Raw genomic sequence first — 18,607 nt, forward strand, 5'->3', positions numbered from 1 at the left:
TAAAAATTTAAAAAGTTCCAAAATGTTTCTATGTAAAATCCTATCATTAAAATTTACACCATGTCATTTTTACTTTTGTCCTTTTTTTCTAAATTGAAATAAAACAAGAGTTAACTTTAAAGTCTACCCTCTTGGTAAACAAAGACAAACACCAACTTTAAAACAAGGATGCTGCCAAACATGTTTTAAAATCTTTTTCCTTCAGATATTTCAGGGCTTTCACCAAGATACAAAGAAAAGAAATCCCCTTAAAACCATTCCATTACATAAAACAACTTTTAGAGAAGAAACACTGACTGGTCGCAGAGACATTGAATGTGCCTCCCAGAGTACATTAAACAATACACAACCCCCATCGCCCCCCCCACACACAACCACATACCCCATATTGTCTAAGTTCAGAATAAGTTCAGATAAATGAAAGCCTGTCATTGAAAGAGCTTCCTAGTGTCAGGCTTGGCTGTTCTGGGGACTATGAAGGAGAATCAAGCTGTGCTACACATTGGGAGCTCTGCCAAATGAATGACATTTCCTGAGAACACAGGCAGAATTTTAAGAAGTTGCATTGTCCTTCCTAAACAGTTGGGTTAAAGAGAATTTAAAAAAAAAAAAAAAAAGAAAGAAAAAAAAGGGAAAAGAAAAAGAAAGACAGACACAGTGAACCTGCTGGGAAGACAAAAGAAAACAAAACAAAACAAAACAGCAAATGTTTAAACTTAACTGACCTGAGAATAAGTGGTATGGCAAGAAGCAATAAATGCTTCTTTTAAGTTCTGATACCTTTGTCTTTTTTTAAGATTTATTTATTTACTATCTGTTACTTACTATATAGAGAGAGAGTGTGTGGAAGCAGAAGGGAGGGTCAGAGAGAGAGAAGAGATGCCTTCAGCAGCCTCTCCACTGAGCATGGTCCCTGGGAGCATGGCCTGAGCCAAAACAGAGAGTTGGATGTTTAACCAGCTGAGCCACCCAGGCACCCTGTCTTGTTCATTTGAAAGAAATCTAAGTATTTTCTCTATTTTGGATATTTATGTTTTAGAGAAGCACATGAATAAATATATGGCAAAAGAACTTGACTGGATTTGGTCATATTCTCACTAAAAATATATAGAAGATAGATAGATAGATAGATGGAGACTAAAATTTTTTTAATTTTTAAAAGGAGAGCAGGATCAGAAAAAGCTTAATTGATACCTGTACATTAGAGCTTTAATATATGAATTGACAAGTGAAATTTTGTAGTGACGAGGGAAAGAGAAGTTTTCATATACACAATTAAGGCAGAGTCCCCACTGAACTTTTTGCATAAAGTTGAAAGCCTATAAGGAATTCATTTACTGAGTGCCAGAAGGTTAACATAGAGAAAAGGCATTACTGGAAGTTGTTATAAAGTTTTGTTATTGTCTAGATTTGTAGAAAGACATGTCTTTATACAGAAATGCATGCTGAGTCTAAAGCAAGATACTAAAAAAAATAAAATTCATATTCTCAAAGAGATATTATCAGTGACTAAGGATAATAAATGGATTATGTACAACACATGCTAAGTAGATTGACAAAAGAATTTTCATCAAAAAGTTGAAGTCTTTCAAAAGTGAAGGTGATACACAGATATTTTAAATTCAAGAGTGGGTATTACTCATGGGTCTCACCAAGTAAATTATTAAAGTATATAAATCCAGTAGAAAATGTTGAAATGCACAAAGCAAGTTTGGAGGGGGGGACGTAAATTTTTGGTGAATATAATTAATCATTGATTGACTAAAAATAGCCTTATTTAAAGTTGAAAACATAATGGACTTCAAATTCCAGATAGCATGTGGGAAGGAAAGAAATTGTGGAATCATTCTAAAATTTCTTTATTTTCCAACAGGGACATAAGAGATATTGATTACATTAGGACTTTGTGAAATTAAGTACATGTGTTAAAAACTAAGGAAAAAAAGAAAAAAGAAAAGAAAAGAAAGGGGTGCCTGGGTGTCTCAGTGGGTTAAGGCCTCTGCCTTTGGCTAGGGTCATGATCCCAGGGTCCTGGATCGAGCCCCACTTCAGGCTCTATGCTCAGCAGGGAGCCTGCTTCCTCCTCTCTCTCTGCCTGCCTCTCTGCCTACTTGTGACCTCTCTCTCTGTCAAATAAATAAATAAAATCTTTAAAAAAAAAAAAAGTTGGTATCAGAGTAGATCAGTAAAATTTAAGGAAAAAAATAAAAAATAGAATATATACAGTAAATAAAAATTTTAAAATAGGATGTCTTAAATAGGTGATAACAAAATAAATAAAAAAAAAAAACCCAAGCCAGTTGAAACCAAACCATAAAGCCAAAAATCACTAGACGTAACAAATAAAGTGTATGTGGGGAAGCCTGGGTGGCTCAGTCAGTTAAGCATCTGCCTTTGGCTGAGGTCATGGTCCCAGGGTCCTGGGATCTGGCTTTCTTCTCACCAGGAAGAATGTTTCTCTCTTCCCTCTGCCTGTTGCTCTGCCTACTTGTGATCTCTCTCTCTCTGTCAAATAAATAAATAAATAAAATGTTAAAAAAATAAAGTCTATGTAAAATTTTCTTGGAGAAAAGTATGACATTTTCTTGAAAGAAATAAAAGTGGAGGGATGCCTAGGTGGCCCAGTGGTTTAAAGCCTCTGCCTTCAGCTTTGATCTCAGGGTCCTGGGATCCAGCTGCACATCAGGCTCTCCTCTCGCAGGGAACCTGCTTCCTCCTCTCTCTGCCTGCCTCGCTGCCTACTTGTGATCTCTGTCTGTCAAATAAATAAATAAAATCTTTAAAAAAAAAAAAAGAAAGAAGAAAAGTGGACCTAAATACATGGAAATATACATATTTCCAAGTCATCAATATTATGGTGATAGTAATCCCATAGTAATCTAAATAATTTCAAAAAGAAATTGACATGATATTCCTGAAATTTACAGGTACTAGTAATCATCAAGAATAGCCACAGTGTTTCTAAAAAAGGAAGCAAAAATACAATTGGGAAATAAACTCTCTCTTTTTTTTTTCCCCCAGAAAAATGTATGTATAATACAACAAAAGTTTTCTCAAATTGAATGGTAGTTTAATCTTTGTACTTGACATTAACATCTTTGTATTTCCTCTCTTTTAGTAATATTTCATAATTTAAAATAAAAAGATTTTGATATCATTTTTTTCATTGTTTTTACTCCTTCGTAGATAATTACAGTGACTATATTTTAGGGAAAACACACAAAAAATTTAAAGCCATCAAAATAATTCCTCATTTCAAGTTGTATTTATTCAACTGCAGTTTGCTCACCCACAGCATTTAATTTTAGTAAGTTTATTTAATAAAATAAAAAAATAAAGCAAGTGTATTCATTCCTAAGCACTTCATTTGGGTAGACAACTGGTAATTATGTTTGAGAGAACCAATTTAAAGTTTTGAAAAACACCATATTCTCACAATAGTTTATATTTTCTTCCCTTTTTAAGTAATATGGTACCAAATCGAAATTTGGAGGAAGTAATACGTTACCAAATCAAAAATTAAAGGCCTATTCCCTGTTCATAAATTAAAAAGAAAACACATGTTGTAGATTAGAATTTAAAATAATTGCTATTTCACTGAAATACAATGTTTAAAATATTGGATATTTTACCAAAAATACTGAAAAGCTTTCAGAAGCCACCATCTAAATCTGTGTGGAAATTTACAAGATTTCCCTTCTCAGGGCCATGTTTGTATTCTTCAGTCCTTGAGTGTTAGCCCTGTCTAACAATGTGAAACCAGTTCTTCAGGAGTCACAGAAGAAAGTCGTTTATACCAATCATGAGTGGACTTATTAAGCTCTATGAAAATTATTGTTTTTATTGTTGTGGAGCTTGTTGGGGGGATTACATGGAGTACATAATGCAATATGAAACCTTCCATCACTCCAAAGAAACTGTCCTCTCTTTCCTCTTCTTTTCTCCTTGTAGATAATTCTGGATCTCTGAATTTATTTTCTGTGTTATGTAGCACAGTCTGCCCCTTTACACCTACTTTTCTTTTTTTCTTTTTTTTTTTTTTAAAGATTTATTTATTTATTTGACAGACAGAGATCACACGTAGGCAGAGAGGCAGGCAGAGAGAGAGGAGGAAGCAGGCTCCCTGCTGAGCAGAGAGCCCTACACCTACTTTTCAAAGTTAGCAAGACCCTCCAGTTTTCTGTCTTTTTGACTGAACATTTCTTGTAATATGCTTCCCTAAAAATATAAATAACATAAATTATAGAATATACAAAAGCTGATAAGTCTTGTGGACAAAAGTTGGCAAGTCCTGTGGAGAGAAAAATTTAAACAGAAAAGGGGAAAAAGGGATATGAGACTATGGGACTGGAGGAGGAGTGGTTGTGATTTATAAGAGGGAGACAAAAAGGCCTTACTGAGTTTTCTGTTCAGTTTACAGATAGACATGAGTATTGAGGAGTATTAATTCCTAAGCAGTTTAAACCATGATTCAATGCTTACCTCTCTTCAAATTCTGGGTTTTATGATTCTAGAATAAATCACCAGTCTTATTCTCTAAGGATTCATTGTTTACTAATCTTTTCATAGCTTTTTTTTTTTAGAATTCAGTTTACTGATACAACTATTTTCTTGGCTCAGGATCCTGGGTTACTGGCATGCCTCATAGTCTTGGTCAGACTTCTGCATCTGAGAACCTCTACTCTTCAGCTCCATGCCTCCATGAGTCCCTCAAATAGCATCTGCTTAGGCCAACTCAGCCTTCAGCTCCCAGGGAGTGAATCACACACATCTAAATATGTGATGTAGTCTTTTTCAGAGATGAAATGATAAAGATAATTTTGATTATGCAATAATATTCAGGGCACTTGGGGATTCTCATTTGAGACTATCTTCAAAACTCTGGCATAGTCTTTTGATTATATGTAGTGATGATGAGGCTTTTAAAATTCATATATATGTGTATGTGTGTATATATATATATATAACGATATACCTATTGACATATATAGATATATCTGTTATATTCTTTGAAATGTTGATTTTAGGGAATTAAAAAAATGTATTCTAACCTATATTTGACAAAATGAAAAACATGGGTTTGCTTAATGGGGAGGGGGTGTGGATGAATTTTAATTTTTTGAAAGAAACAGAGCATAAACTAGGAGTGTAATCATTGTATTGTTATGTGTACTATTTTCAGATCACCAAAATATTTTATTGATGTTTTAATTAATTGATATCATGATTAAGTAGCATGAAGAAGTGAACAAAAAGTAGGTTTAGAAATATAAAATTAGGGGCACCTGGGTGGCTCAGTGGGTTAAAGCCTCTGCTTTCGGCTCAGGTCATGATCCCAGGGTCCTGGGATCGAGCCCCGCATCTGGCTCTCTGCTCAGTGGGGAGCCTGCTTCCCTTCCTCTCTCTCTGGCTGCCTCTCTGCCTAGCTGTGATCTCTGTCTGTCAAGTAAATAAATAAAATCTTAAAAAAAAAAAGAAATATAAAATTAATTCTTTCAATAACCTAATATTTATGAGAGCTTACTATTTGCTAGGTACTTGCTTTTTAAAAAAAATATAAGTTTACTGTTAACTTCAATTTTTTCATCTTCCAGTGAAGCAAATAGCAAAGTCCGTTGGTCATTTAGCAAATATAAAAATTTCCATTAACATATACAAAGTTATATAAAATACTTATGTTTGCAAATACATTCAGAAATAAAATGACTTTTTAAATCCTTGAAGTAATTTTCAATACTAAGCCTTTGAATTTAGAATCAACTTTTAATGGACATGCAACTCAACATAATAATTTTTATTTTGAAAATGACTTGTCAATTATTTTGTCATTCCTATGGTTACACTGTGTTTATGTCAACTAAATCACATTAAAGAATTATGTACGTGAGCAATCATTTTATCATTCATAATTTGTTGCTTTGGAACTACATTACTGAAGCAGTAACTATAATTAAGTTTTGCAGTTTAGGCAAAGGCCAAGTTAAGAACACATCAGCACATTGTTACAGCTTTAGAACATATCTTGCCACAGGATCAGAGCTAACTAAGCAAGATACAAGAACTTCAACTTCAAAATATGGATACGTACTACTTTACATGTTGGGTTACTCTTCACATCATAGTCCAGTGAGAGAGAGCATGTTGTAAGGGAAGGATGGTAGAGAGATCTCCAAATTGATTATATCATTCAAGAAAATGAAAAAACAATGCAGGCATACCCAAAGACACACACAGAATCCTTTTGTCTCCTTAGGAAGTCTCTTAGCTGTCAATTCTTGTCCCTCCAATGCTGCTTTTCTGGATAGATGTGCTTCTTTCAATTTCATAAGTTAGCCCTCCAGTGCAACTTCTTATGAAGTTCAGATACCTGTTTCGGCTAGCAAACACATTTTAAATCATTATATGCCTGTTGGGTAATGATGCTCAAGCCTTTCACCATTACCCTACCCCACTCCCTCACATCACATTATGGGTAAGGAATTGGGTGATTTGTCCCTTTATCTCACAACTTTGCCCATCAGGCAATGGGAATAGCAACTTTCTGTTTTCTAGACCTTTTTTCTTGAGAGGGAACTGGTAGTAGACTTGCAGATGAGGGTACCTGGAGGAATGCTGGTAAGATTGGTAGCAGCAAAGAGGAAGGACAAGAACCTTGAACTGATTCGGGTGGGGGTAGTGGGGACAAGTTGCTTTTTTTTTAATTTGTTTACTTGTTTTGTGTTTTTGTTTTTAACAGTTGTATTGGAAGGAAAAAAATATGTGAGATATTTATCCAGGCCAAATGTTTTTGGGTAATCAGTAAAAGCTTATAAGAAACTTAGTGTTGCTATTCTATCCACAGTAGCTGGTTTCCTAGACCTTTACATTTTTTGTTGTTCAAATTACTGTCTTTGATTCAAAATGGGGAGGAAATGGTCCCTAACATGTTTCACAAATTGTTATTGCCTTTTATTCTCCTAGTTTACTGATGGAGCATCCAGTGACACTTAACACATTTAAATGTCTGAAAAAATGACTTTGTCTTAGAAGTGATACAGTTGATTCTCCAACACCATTTATTTAATGCATCACTTGAAGGCTCTTGCTTACGTTAAATCCTATGTCAGGTACGCTGAGTACATTTATAAACAACTCACTTTCCTTCCTTTAGGGAGATGGACTTCCAGGTTCACCTAGCAGCCTCAAATATTTTCATTGCAGGGCTGCCACTCGTCTCTCTTATTATTAATTAACTTTACAACTGCACCAAACAAAAATAGATTTATCACTTCTAGACAGCTCCATGTTGTGCATGTCACTCTCTTCCTTTTATAATCAGGATTTTCAGCTGAAGACAGAAAAAATATCTTAAATATCTTAACAGTGGCTAATGTTGCATATACTATTAGAGGGAAAAATCTATGTGCCGAAAACTATACCCATTACCTATTATGACGTAAAGAACTGTCTACTAGTGTGTGTGAGAATATATATATTTATCTGAACATGTGCTTATGTGTGTGCCTTTATGAGTGTAAATGTAGATATTTGTAAGCAAACAATATGCTTGAAAGAAGTAATCTCAGAAGAAAGAGATATAATATGTGAACTTTCATTTGTCCATTTCAATATTATATAACATGCACAGCTATATGTATGAGAAAGGAAGCACTATGAATAATCATACCAAGACAGTAGATGTAAACCAGTGTTGTCCCTGGCAAAATATGTTGCATGCGTATACACACACACATCACAGATTGTACATATTAATGTGGGTTTGTATTCTGCCTTTCTATTTTCAGTTGGTTCTTTTGAGACCAAGAATATGTACCTGCTGAATTTCTCATTTAGTGATTATAGTGACAGCCCACAAAAGCATAGTTCGTGACTTGCCATAGCTGAGCTCATGTTGTTATAAACCTGGCAGTTACACTACCTAATTCAATATACCTCAAATAGTAATAGCTCAATAAAGCCAGAGATTTAGAAGTCTTATATCTATAGATTATGTAGATGAATATTACATGGTTGTTTGGGCTTTTATTAAGTATGGTTTGATATATGCTTCAAATAAACCTCTGCTTGTAAACCTCTGGCAGTAAACTAAAAACACATTTACTAAATAGAATCAACTGTAGGTTTTATTTTTATAAATTTTTTGATGCAATATTTTCTTTTCAGCCACTTTGCGTTTTATTAATGTTAGTTTACTAAGGGATAAATTGACATTAAATATTTTAATCAAGTTCAAAGGGATAAGAGAATGTATTTGAACGTGTCTTTCTAGGAAATACTAAGTAGACTAGATTGGGTTTTAACAGCTGGTCCTAAAAGATGAAGATCATTAGGGTCATTAAGAAGAAGAAGAAGACAAGAGGGCAGGTGTGATCAATACTACCAGTTGTTAAAATCTTTCTTAGTCACATTGTTTACCTTCTTTGAGTAAGTGTTAGAAGATAAGAGGTACACAAGCAAAATGACTCTGGGCATAGAGATATATATCACTTACAAGTGAAAGTTGTGATCAGTTCTTCTGACTCTCAAATACTTTGTCAGCTGAAATTCATCTACATACGCATGCGTATATGGCCAATTCTATTGCTGAATCTAAGAATAAAGATTTTTCACCTATATTTCATACATATACACACACATATAACATACATTACACATACAGACGCACATTTTTGGTTCATATATATGCACATTAATATAGACACACATGTGCACACATATATAAAATAGATGACCTAACGAAATAGAAAATACAATTGCTCCTACTTGACTTTGAAGTACTCGGAAGATAATCAGACACGTAGAGTTTGCATTTATGCATTTAAATAAAGAATGACTGAGATCCAATATTTCAAATCTGATAAAGAGCTATTTGAAATTAATTATCCTTTTATTATATCTGACCTCTAAAATACTCTCAATATGTTGTGGTTGATGCTATAATTAGAATAGGCTATCAATTATTTGCATATGATTGGATGGTGGATGAGTAGTTGAGTTAATGGATGATTGATAGATACAAGAATCACTCTTGTTCCACCATCTTACGAAGAATTTATCAACACACTCTGAACTTGTGCGAACACTTGTATGCTTTATAAATGGTCCTCTCTTGAGGTCTCTTGCAGCTAGTTGTCCTCTTTATCTCGATATGTTTTTCTGGCCTGGCCTGCTATGCATTGAATAGAATAGCAATAACTTGTCTATTCAACCAATGCACTTTTAAATTGGAGAGGTTATGACCTGGAGATTTGTATCAGTTTGATAGGAAGACTAAGGCAACTGTGTAGAAGTAGTGCTTTTTTCAGTCCTTACTCTTTTCCAGTTTATCTGATCTCTGTTTTGCAAATGATCCTGATTTGCTTCAGTGTTCCTTCTTCCCCTTTCTGGGAAGTGTACATCTGCTTCTGACATCTGTCTTCTATCTTCCTTTGTAAATTATGAAGTGATGCCAACTCCTTTTATCAACAAATTACCCTTAGAAGCATTTAGAGGCTATAATGATTCTTTGATTTTCTTTGATTCTTTATGAATTTGCAAAATGACTTGATGCTTATATTAGCTTTGTCCTTTCTTTTTCCATATTTAATATTTATAGTTGGCAGGCCCAGATGGTGTACTTTGTTATGTCCTGAAATGTTGCTATTTTTTTTCATTCCTTAATTACAGGAATGTCAGTCTGTAATATCCCCAGCCTACATTTCTAGTTGACATTGTAGATTTCACATTTGTTGTATTATGTATTGAACTGTTTGACTCTGTGAAATACCCAGTAATCTTTCCTTAACCTTGCTGCTTTTCCATGTGTGTCTACATTGACCATTTGCCTTTGCTGTTAGATGATACCCTCAATTTGTTGCATTTTTCAAAGTTTTACAGATATTTTAGACATTGATATCTCCTCACAAATAAGACACTAAGGAATGAGAAAAAGAAAACAATTTGAATTACATGGAAGCAGTCAGAGAAATTGTAGAAAAAAATAGACAATCTTTTTTGTAGCTCTGGAAGTGCCCTTATAATTTGATACAGAAAAAGTATATATATTTATTTCACATTTTACAAATTCTGTATCTTTTAAAAATGTATTTTATGGAATCATATAGTAATAGGCCTAATTCATATACTTAAAAGTAACAGGGATTTCTTCTCGTAAATTTACTTACTTTTGACTATTAAATTTTGATCAGCACCATCATTCTGCTCAATCACTGGCAAATTCTTACAGCTCAATTTCCTAAGTAACTTCAATAAAATGTATAAGGACTTAGCTTGTCAAATTCTTAAGATCTTGCTTTTAGTTACATACTAGACTTCCGCAACAACTTTTCTCAACTCTTTAAATTTTCTAAATGCTAACAGAGATTATAATGCAAAGTATTTTCTTTTAATTAATTTAAATTTCCCATATCAAGAACTGCTAAAAAAAACTTAGTTTTTATTATAAAAATTTAAGTAGTTTTTTTTTTTTCATATTTTAACATTCTTTTAAAAATGTCCTTAGAGATAGACCTAGAAATAGAAGTGTCCTCTTCATCTAACAGTCCTGTCTGGTCAAAGAAGTCTGTACTTTGTCCTTGGATTCGACATCAAACAAGACATAGATTTCTCACCTACTACACCTGACATTGTCAGCCACCCTTTAAAAAGACATTTGTAGCATCGCTAGAGACTGCTTTTCTCCTAGCTCAGGGAAATCCCTGTATACATCTCAGAGGGTACTATGTGACCTTTTGCCTTTTATGTCTATTTCATCATCTTTCTTTCTAATTTCAACTTAGAACAAAGGATATACAGCATTCTAAAATTATTGCACTGGAGGAATGGTTGGGCTGATGAAATATTTCCAACCTGGAATTTTACCTTATTATTTAATTTGGAATATGTGAAGGCAAATCACATTTTTTAACAGTGCTCATATAGGGGTGCCTGGGTGGCTCAGTCAGTAAGCGTCTGCCTTCAGCTAAGGTCATGATCCCAAGGTCCTGAGACTGAGCTCTGCATCAAGCTCCCTGCTTAATGGGAAGCTGCTTCTTTCTCTCCCACTCTCCTTGCCTGTGTTCACTTTCTTGTTGTGTCTGTCTCTGTCAAATAAATAAATAAAATCTTTTTAAAAAGTGCTCATATAAGCAACACATATTATTGTACAATTACCCTGTCGCAGACCAGAAATTACAAACAGCTACCTCATGGCCATGTTTTATTTTACATGTATATGCATGTGCACATTCACGTGCTCTGTCGTATGGTGTATTTACACACACACACACACACACACAGAGTTAAGATATTTCATGTGAAAGAAAGGACTTGGGGCTAATAATAAAGTAGATCTACCAAAACAAGAACACCTTTTTAAATATATATATGATAACAACTGGCTACCTAGAAGTAACTCTGACCCTCTTATGCTAATTTGGTGTGATTCTCTATCTTGTCCCCACTACTCCCTTTATCAGTTTATGTTTCATTGTTTAAGTTTTTCTTGGCATTTTTTTGTCTCCTTTTATAATTTTTTTTCTTCAAAATCAACCAGCTGCATCACCTGGACACTCATGGCATGTTGTTCTCACATGTAGATATATTTATTTGTAACTAGGTATTTACTCTGTAAAATGTATCCTACTCTGTAGTATATTATACTTCCCATGATATTAGAAACTTACATAATAGGTGATCTATTAGTTAAATAGGTGAGGGAAAAAAATGCTTTCGGAGAAAGGAAAGGAGGCCAGAAAGTATAATGAAGCCAGATCAAATCACCAAGACACATCTTCTAAATAACGTCTATTACTTACATCTTTAGCTTTATCTTCCATTACAAAATACTGACATATAATCAGGGACTTCTTTCATATACCCACAGTATCTGCTAGTTTACTAACTTTATGTTTATGACCTTTTTAAAAATATTTTCTTTATTTGTCAGAGAGAAAGAGTGTGGGTGAGCACAAGCAGGGAGAGTAGCAGGCAGAGGCAGAGGAAGAAGCAGGCTCACTGCTGAGCAGGAAACCCAATGAAGGACTTGATCTCAGGACCCCAGGATCATGACCGGAGCCGAAGGCAGATACTCAACTGACTGAGCCACCTGGGCATCCCTGTTTATGACCTTCTTTCATATTACAAAGTCTTTCTGTCAAAACACTATTTTTTTCTCAAAAACATTGATATTTTTACTGCTTTTCCACCATTTGCAAGTGAACTATCAGATCTGTATAACTTTGTATGCTATGCAATAATTCTCAATGTTAATAAACCACTCCCAATTCTTTGAAAACCACCATCAAGGTAAATGTGATCACATAATTAGCTCATGATGATGACCTTATTCCTCTTTTAGGATAACCCACCACATACGATTTTCTTTTCTCCATTTTGCCTTATATTTTTGCATAGGCTTTAAGTTAATCCAATGTTCATAAGTTTCAGAATCCATACATTTGGAAAATATAGCTTTGCATAAAGTGTTCATATTGTTTGTGTATAATGATACTAAATAAAATAATTTGCTATGTGCATTGGGAGGAAGTCTTTTATCTGAAATAGTCATAATAATCTTGGACTAGAGAAGGAGGAAAAGGAAAGAAAAAGAGGGGATAAAACTTACTGAAAACCAGGTGCTGGGCACAGGTGTTCCAGGATTTTATGTGCTTTAGATAGTTTAATCCAAAAGAACTTTATTTGAATGTTTTAATATATGGACCATGCCTGGTACAAACCAGTTATTAAATAAATGTGAGATTCCTTGCTCTTTCTTTGACTGAAAGATTTAATTTATTCCTGCTTTCTTACATATTGGGGGAAAAAAATCCCAATGTACCTTTCCATGATTTAGAATTATTTACATTGGATGGGTGTCTGGGGTGGCTCAGTTGGTTACACCTCCCACTCTTGATTTTGACTCAGGTCACAATCTCAGGGTGAGGAGATCCAGCTCCATATGGGGCTCTCACTGGGCAGGAGTCAGCTTCTATTCTTCTGCCTCTTCCTCTGCCCCTCCCAGATTTGCTCAAGTTGGTGTGCTCTCTCTCTAACTCTATCCCTCCCCCAATAAATAAATAAATAAATCTTTTAAAATAAGTAAATAAATAAAATTATTTACACTGGAGCCCAGAGTCCCAGAGTCCCAGTGGTTCCTACCACCATCCCCCAATTGCCCACCTGCTCTTCTTTTCAACATGGCAGATGCCACTGCATCCTTTGCCAAGGACTTCCTGGCAGGTGGAGTGGCTGCAGTAGTGCCCAGAGAGGAAGTCAAGCTGCTGCTGCTGCAGGTGTAGCATTCCAGCAAGCAACTCACAGGGGCATCATAGACTGTATGGTTCATATCCCCAAGGAGCGAGGATTCCTATCCTTCTGGAGTGGCAAGCTGGCCCATGTCATCAGATTCTTCCCCACCCAGGCTCACCACTGTGCCTCCACAGATAAATACAAGTAGATCTTCCTGGGTGCTGTGGACAAGAGCACCCATTTTTAGCACTACTTTTTCAGGGAATCTGGCATCAGGTGGTGCCATTGGAGCCACATCCTTTTGTTTTGTGAATCCTCTTGATTTTGCCAGAGCCCATCTGGCAAAATGGGCTGAAAGGGAATTCAGAGATTTTGCCAGAGCCCATCTGGCAAAATGGAGCTGAAAGGGAATTCAGAGGCCTTGGTGACTGGTTACAATCCACAATCCTGATGGGATCAAGTGGCCTATACCATGGCTTTAATGTGTGGGGGGTATTATCATCTACCTAGATGCTTACTTAAGTATCTATGATACTGCAAAGAGAACGCTTCCAGATCTTAAGAAAGCTCAGATCTTCATCAGCCAGATGGCAGCACAATCCATCACAGTGGTTGCTGGGTTGAATTCCTATTCATGTGACATCCTCGTTGTCCTATGATGATGTAGTCAGGCAATAGAGGAACTAACATCATGTACACAGGTATGCTTGACTGCTGAAGGAAAACTGCTTGGGATGAATGAGCCAAAGCTTTTCAAGGTGTATGGTCCAGTGTTCTCAGAGGCATAGGTGGTGTTTTTTTGCTTGTCTTGCATGATGATATCAAGAAGTTCACATAAGTTATTTCCTAGTTTTCTATCCCCCTGTGAACAGGCATGTTGTATTATATAGCATAGCTTAAGCATTCTTGACAGATGATTAACTGTCTTTACCAATGGCAACTATTCACTGGTTGAAAATGGGAAGCAATAATATTCATCTGACCAGTTTTCTCTTAAAGCTGTTCCCATGATGATGGAAATCAATTGTATTTTTTATTTCAGTCACTCTTGATAAATTAATTTCAAGGAAAAAAGTATCTGAAATATAAGAAAATAAGTAAATAAAATTATTTACATTGGAAATTTTTTGAACCTCCTTTATTATTATTTTCTGTAATTCTTTAGATTTGGTTTAAATTATTTTTCACTCTTACTTCTCCCATTGCTTGATTAATGCATTTATTTTGAAGCATAGAAAAGCACAAGAATATATACATTAATTTAAACTAGATGGCTTCCTTTCACTTTTAACTTTCCAGTAATGTTGAATAGAGTGGTGGTGTGATTTTTAGTGACCTATTCCATCCATAAGTCATTTATTAGACTTAAGAAACCTTATTAATTCTGTAGCTCTTCCTGTGAAACAGTAATATCTACTCTATTTTCTTTGAAATAATTTCACTAAAATTAACTCTACTTGCCTAAAGTCAGGAAAATATTTAGTTGAATCTTAATATTTTTTCATCTTTTCTACCTCTGAGTTTTTAATAGACAACTGAAATTAAATGTAATATATAAAGAAACTGAACTCCTAGATGAACACCCTTGTTCAGGATTTATAAGGACTTCAATTTTATTCAATATTTGATGTTTAACATAGGGTTAAAACAAAAGTGACTATTTTTTAAAAGTTTCCATTCTTCTATAGTAATCCTTATCCTTTACATGTTATATTCTGTAAACTTGCCAATAACTTTAGAGGAATGTCAAGTACACCAAAGTGATTGATTTTTTTTTTTTAAAGAAAGGTGGTTATAGAATAGTTTTTATTATAATAGGTGCAAAAATTAAGCCTATAATAAAATTTTAAACATAGTAATTTCTATAGTTTATGTAATTGTAATGTATTACTTAACATTCAAAATGTAAGTATATGTCATAGTAAAAGTTTATGCTATATTAAAATACTATAATTTCACCCTTTTTGATATGTAAAATATTTTTCTACATTTGCTTATTATTTGGTAACTTCTAAAGCAAAATACATTTCCTGGATGCTCAGGTAGGAAGCCTTTACTGTAATATTATTTAAATATGTACACATAAAATAAGAAATAAACTTTTAATGCTTATACCATTTACTGAACAACAAAACCAATGTAGTTTTCAAATTAAAGGTGAGCAATACTATAAAACCAATACATTTATAAATTATTTTATTGATGTGCTGAAATGAACTACTAAAAATATACATATAGTAGTGGCTTCTGTGACATAGGTTCATTTAACCTGACCATGCTTATATTTCTAAGTGTAAGATGATGGATAAATTATTTCTCAATTTTCTTTGTTTATTCTATGAAAAAAATGCTCAATTTTTCCAAAGTGCCAATATTCAGCCTTCACCTAACAAAATTCCCTCTGTACAATACAAAGTTAATAAATTTACCACATTACCCTTTGGTAATTTAAATGGTACTCCTTGGCTAGTGATTAAAAACAAAGAGAACACACACGCACACACACACAAAGAAGAAAAACCTCATGGTAATATTTGATAGTAGTCAGCCTGATGTTCAACAAAGATGTTGAAACAACAAAGATGCAGCTAAGCATCTGCCTTTGGCTCAGTTCATGATCCCAGCGTCCTGGGACCTAGCTCCGCCTTGCTCAGACTCCCTTTTCAGGGGGAAGCCACTTCTCCCTCTCCTCTGCCTCTTCCTGCACCTCATGCTCCCTCATGCACACACAGGCTCTCTCAAATAAATAAATAAAATCTTAAAAAAAAAGACATAGGGCGCCTGGGTGGCTCAGTGGGTTAAAGCCTCTGCCTTCGGCTCAGGTCATGACCCCAGGGTGCTGGGATCGAGCCCCACATCGGGCTCTCTCTCTCTCTGCCTGCCTCTCTACCTACTTGTGATCTCTGTCTGTCACATAAATAAATAAAATTTAAAAAAAGACATAGATGATAGATATATAGATAGATAACTTTGAAAAGTGAATATGCTTATCATTTACATTTTAGAAAATTAAAAATAAATATTCAAAATTTCCTGGACCGCAAGACAATTGTGGACTTCTAGATGCCTATGAACCTTGAGAACCATGCATATCATCATCTCGCTACTTCTAACATTTGTGAACCATGGTGAATCTTAAGTCAATATTTATAATTAAAGGAAGGCAGAAAAAGAGGTATTGGAAATGTATGAATATTGAATGAAATTGTGACCCAGTAACATATACTCTATATTTATATGTCACAAAAGTGTTTTTCATGGTGTTTGAAATTTGAGAGGATATATAAACACCTGAGTCAGAAAACTAACACTGATTAGATAATCAACTCTTGAAATAAATTACCATAATAGAAATGTTTAAAGATATAGCACTGAGATGAAAGGACACAGTTAACTCTGTGTGTGTCAGTGTATTTTATGAGCACATTGGATTTACTTTCCTGCCTCTGTCATCCTTAGTTTGTTGACTATGTATTCTGAATTATCTGACACAGTCCCAATTTCAAAAAATAATGTTTCCAAACATGTCCCAGTTGTATTTCTTGCTGCAGGATGTTTCAAATATCTTTTATCATGACATCATTTTCATGAAAACATAAATTTTATTCTAACAAATAGTTTAAATGTCTATTTATTTAGATAAAACTATAGCAAAGGATCTCTCTAAATCCTTAGGAAAAAAATAACCTAATACTTGAAAAAAATTGTTTCAATCTGAATGCAAAATCTTCTCTGGGGTTCAAATAGTTCACTAAACCCTAGGTTGTGGACAGAGGACAGAAATGCAAAAGGCAAACAGCTGAGAAAAGGAAGGCATGTCTCCCCCAAATGCTGTCAAATAAATGAATCAATTATCCTCTAAACCTTCCAGTATTTAAAATACCTTTTCATTTTAAATACTAATACTAATCCTTAATATCAAATTTGAATCAATCACGATAACAAAGACTAAAGGTCACTTATGTCTATCTATATTGTCAGGTTTTATGTAATCATTTATATGCATTTATGCACACACACTGGTAGTTAATATTGTTATGTAAGTTAATTATATTAAATAAATAAATATTTATATATTCATTAAAATAGTTTGTGTCATTGATAGCCATAATAACAATATATTCATAATAACAAATAAGTAATCATAAATTATAAGGCACTTCTTCAAAGCAGATGTGTAGAAGGATATACTGAATTAAATTTTAGGTTATCATTTGAAGGTAAATTTTTCTCTTATAATTTTTCTTATTTCTTGACTCCATAAAGGAAGATGAAGGAGATTCTACATCTGATGGGAGTCACTAAGAAAAATATTCAACGTATTTGTCAGTTATCAACACTGGACACTGGGAAAATCAGCAATACCTCTGTAAACAACACTGTGGGCTTTTCAGTGGGTACAGACTAATATGAACTCTACCTAACATTGGACATATAGCAAATAACACTTCTATTGCCATGAAAATAGAGGACATTGAGAGACTACGCTAAGTAGGTCTCAAGCTGAAGTAAGAAAATAAAATGATTAAGTACTTATAAGGTATGGTCACTGGTGGCCAAGAATTGATTAGACTAACACAAAGAATGGAACATTATAGCTTAGGCCACACAGAGTGGTGGTCAAGTACAAGGACTCCAAAAATTAGGCCTGCTTTATCACACAGTAGTGAACTTGAACAGGTTACTCAACCTTTCTTCTTCCTCATAGACAAATCAGGGAAAAAAATAAGCTCTTACCTGAGGCGTTGTTTGGAAGACTTGATTAATATATCTAAAAAAATACTCAGAACTGACACTGCATGCTAGATAGTATTCTGGTGATAAGGAATCATAATTCTATGAACTATGTTTGATAACTTTCCATTAATTATAGGCCTTGCATTGAGAAATAATCGACTTTTAAATGAAGTCTTTTTCTTTTTTTTTTTTTTTTTAAAGATTTTATTTATTTATTTGACAGAGAGAGAGGTCACAAGTAGGCGGAGAGGCAGGCAGAGAGAGAGGAGGAAGCAGGCTCCCTGCAGAGCAGAGAGCCCGATGCGGGGCTCGATCCCAGGACCCTGAGATCATAACCTGAGCCAAAGGCAGCGGCTTAAAAATGAAGTCTTTTCATGTCCTCTGCCCATTTCTTGATTGGATTGTTTGTTCTTTGGGTGTTGAGTTTGCAAGTTCCTTATAGATTTTGGATACTAGCCCTTTATCTGAAATGTCGTTTGCAAATATCTTCTCCCATTCTGTCAGTTGTCTTTTGGTTTTGTGAACTGTTTCCTTTGCTGTGCAAAAGCTTTTGACCTTGATGAAATCCCAATAGTTCATTTTTGCCCTTGCTTCCCTTGCCTTTGCCGTTGTTCCTAGGAAGATGTTGCTACGGCTGAGGTCG

The 18,607-nt window shown here is 34.5% G+C and overlaps 1 pseudogene; it reads left to right on the forward strand.

Moving 5' to 3' along the window:
- Nucleotides 1-13,175: 13,175 nt before the first annotated feature.
- Nucleotides 13,176-14,229, forward strand: LOC123937029 (annotated as a pseudogene).
- Nucleotides 14,230-18,607: the final 4,378 nt, after the last annotated feature.

Source organism: Meles meles, chromosome 2, assembly GCF_922984935.1.
Source record: "Meles meles chromosome 2, mMelMel3.1 paternal haplotype, whole genome shotgun sequence".
Taxonomy (NCBI): domain Eukaryota; kingdom Metazoa; phylum Chordata; class Mammalia; order Carnivora; family Mustelidae; genus Meles; species Meles meles.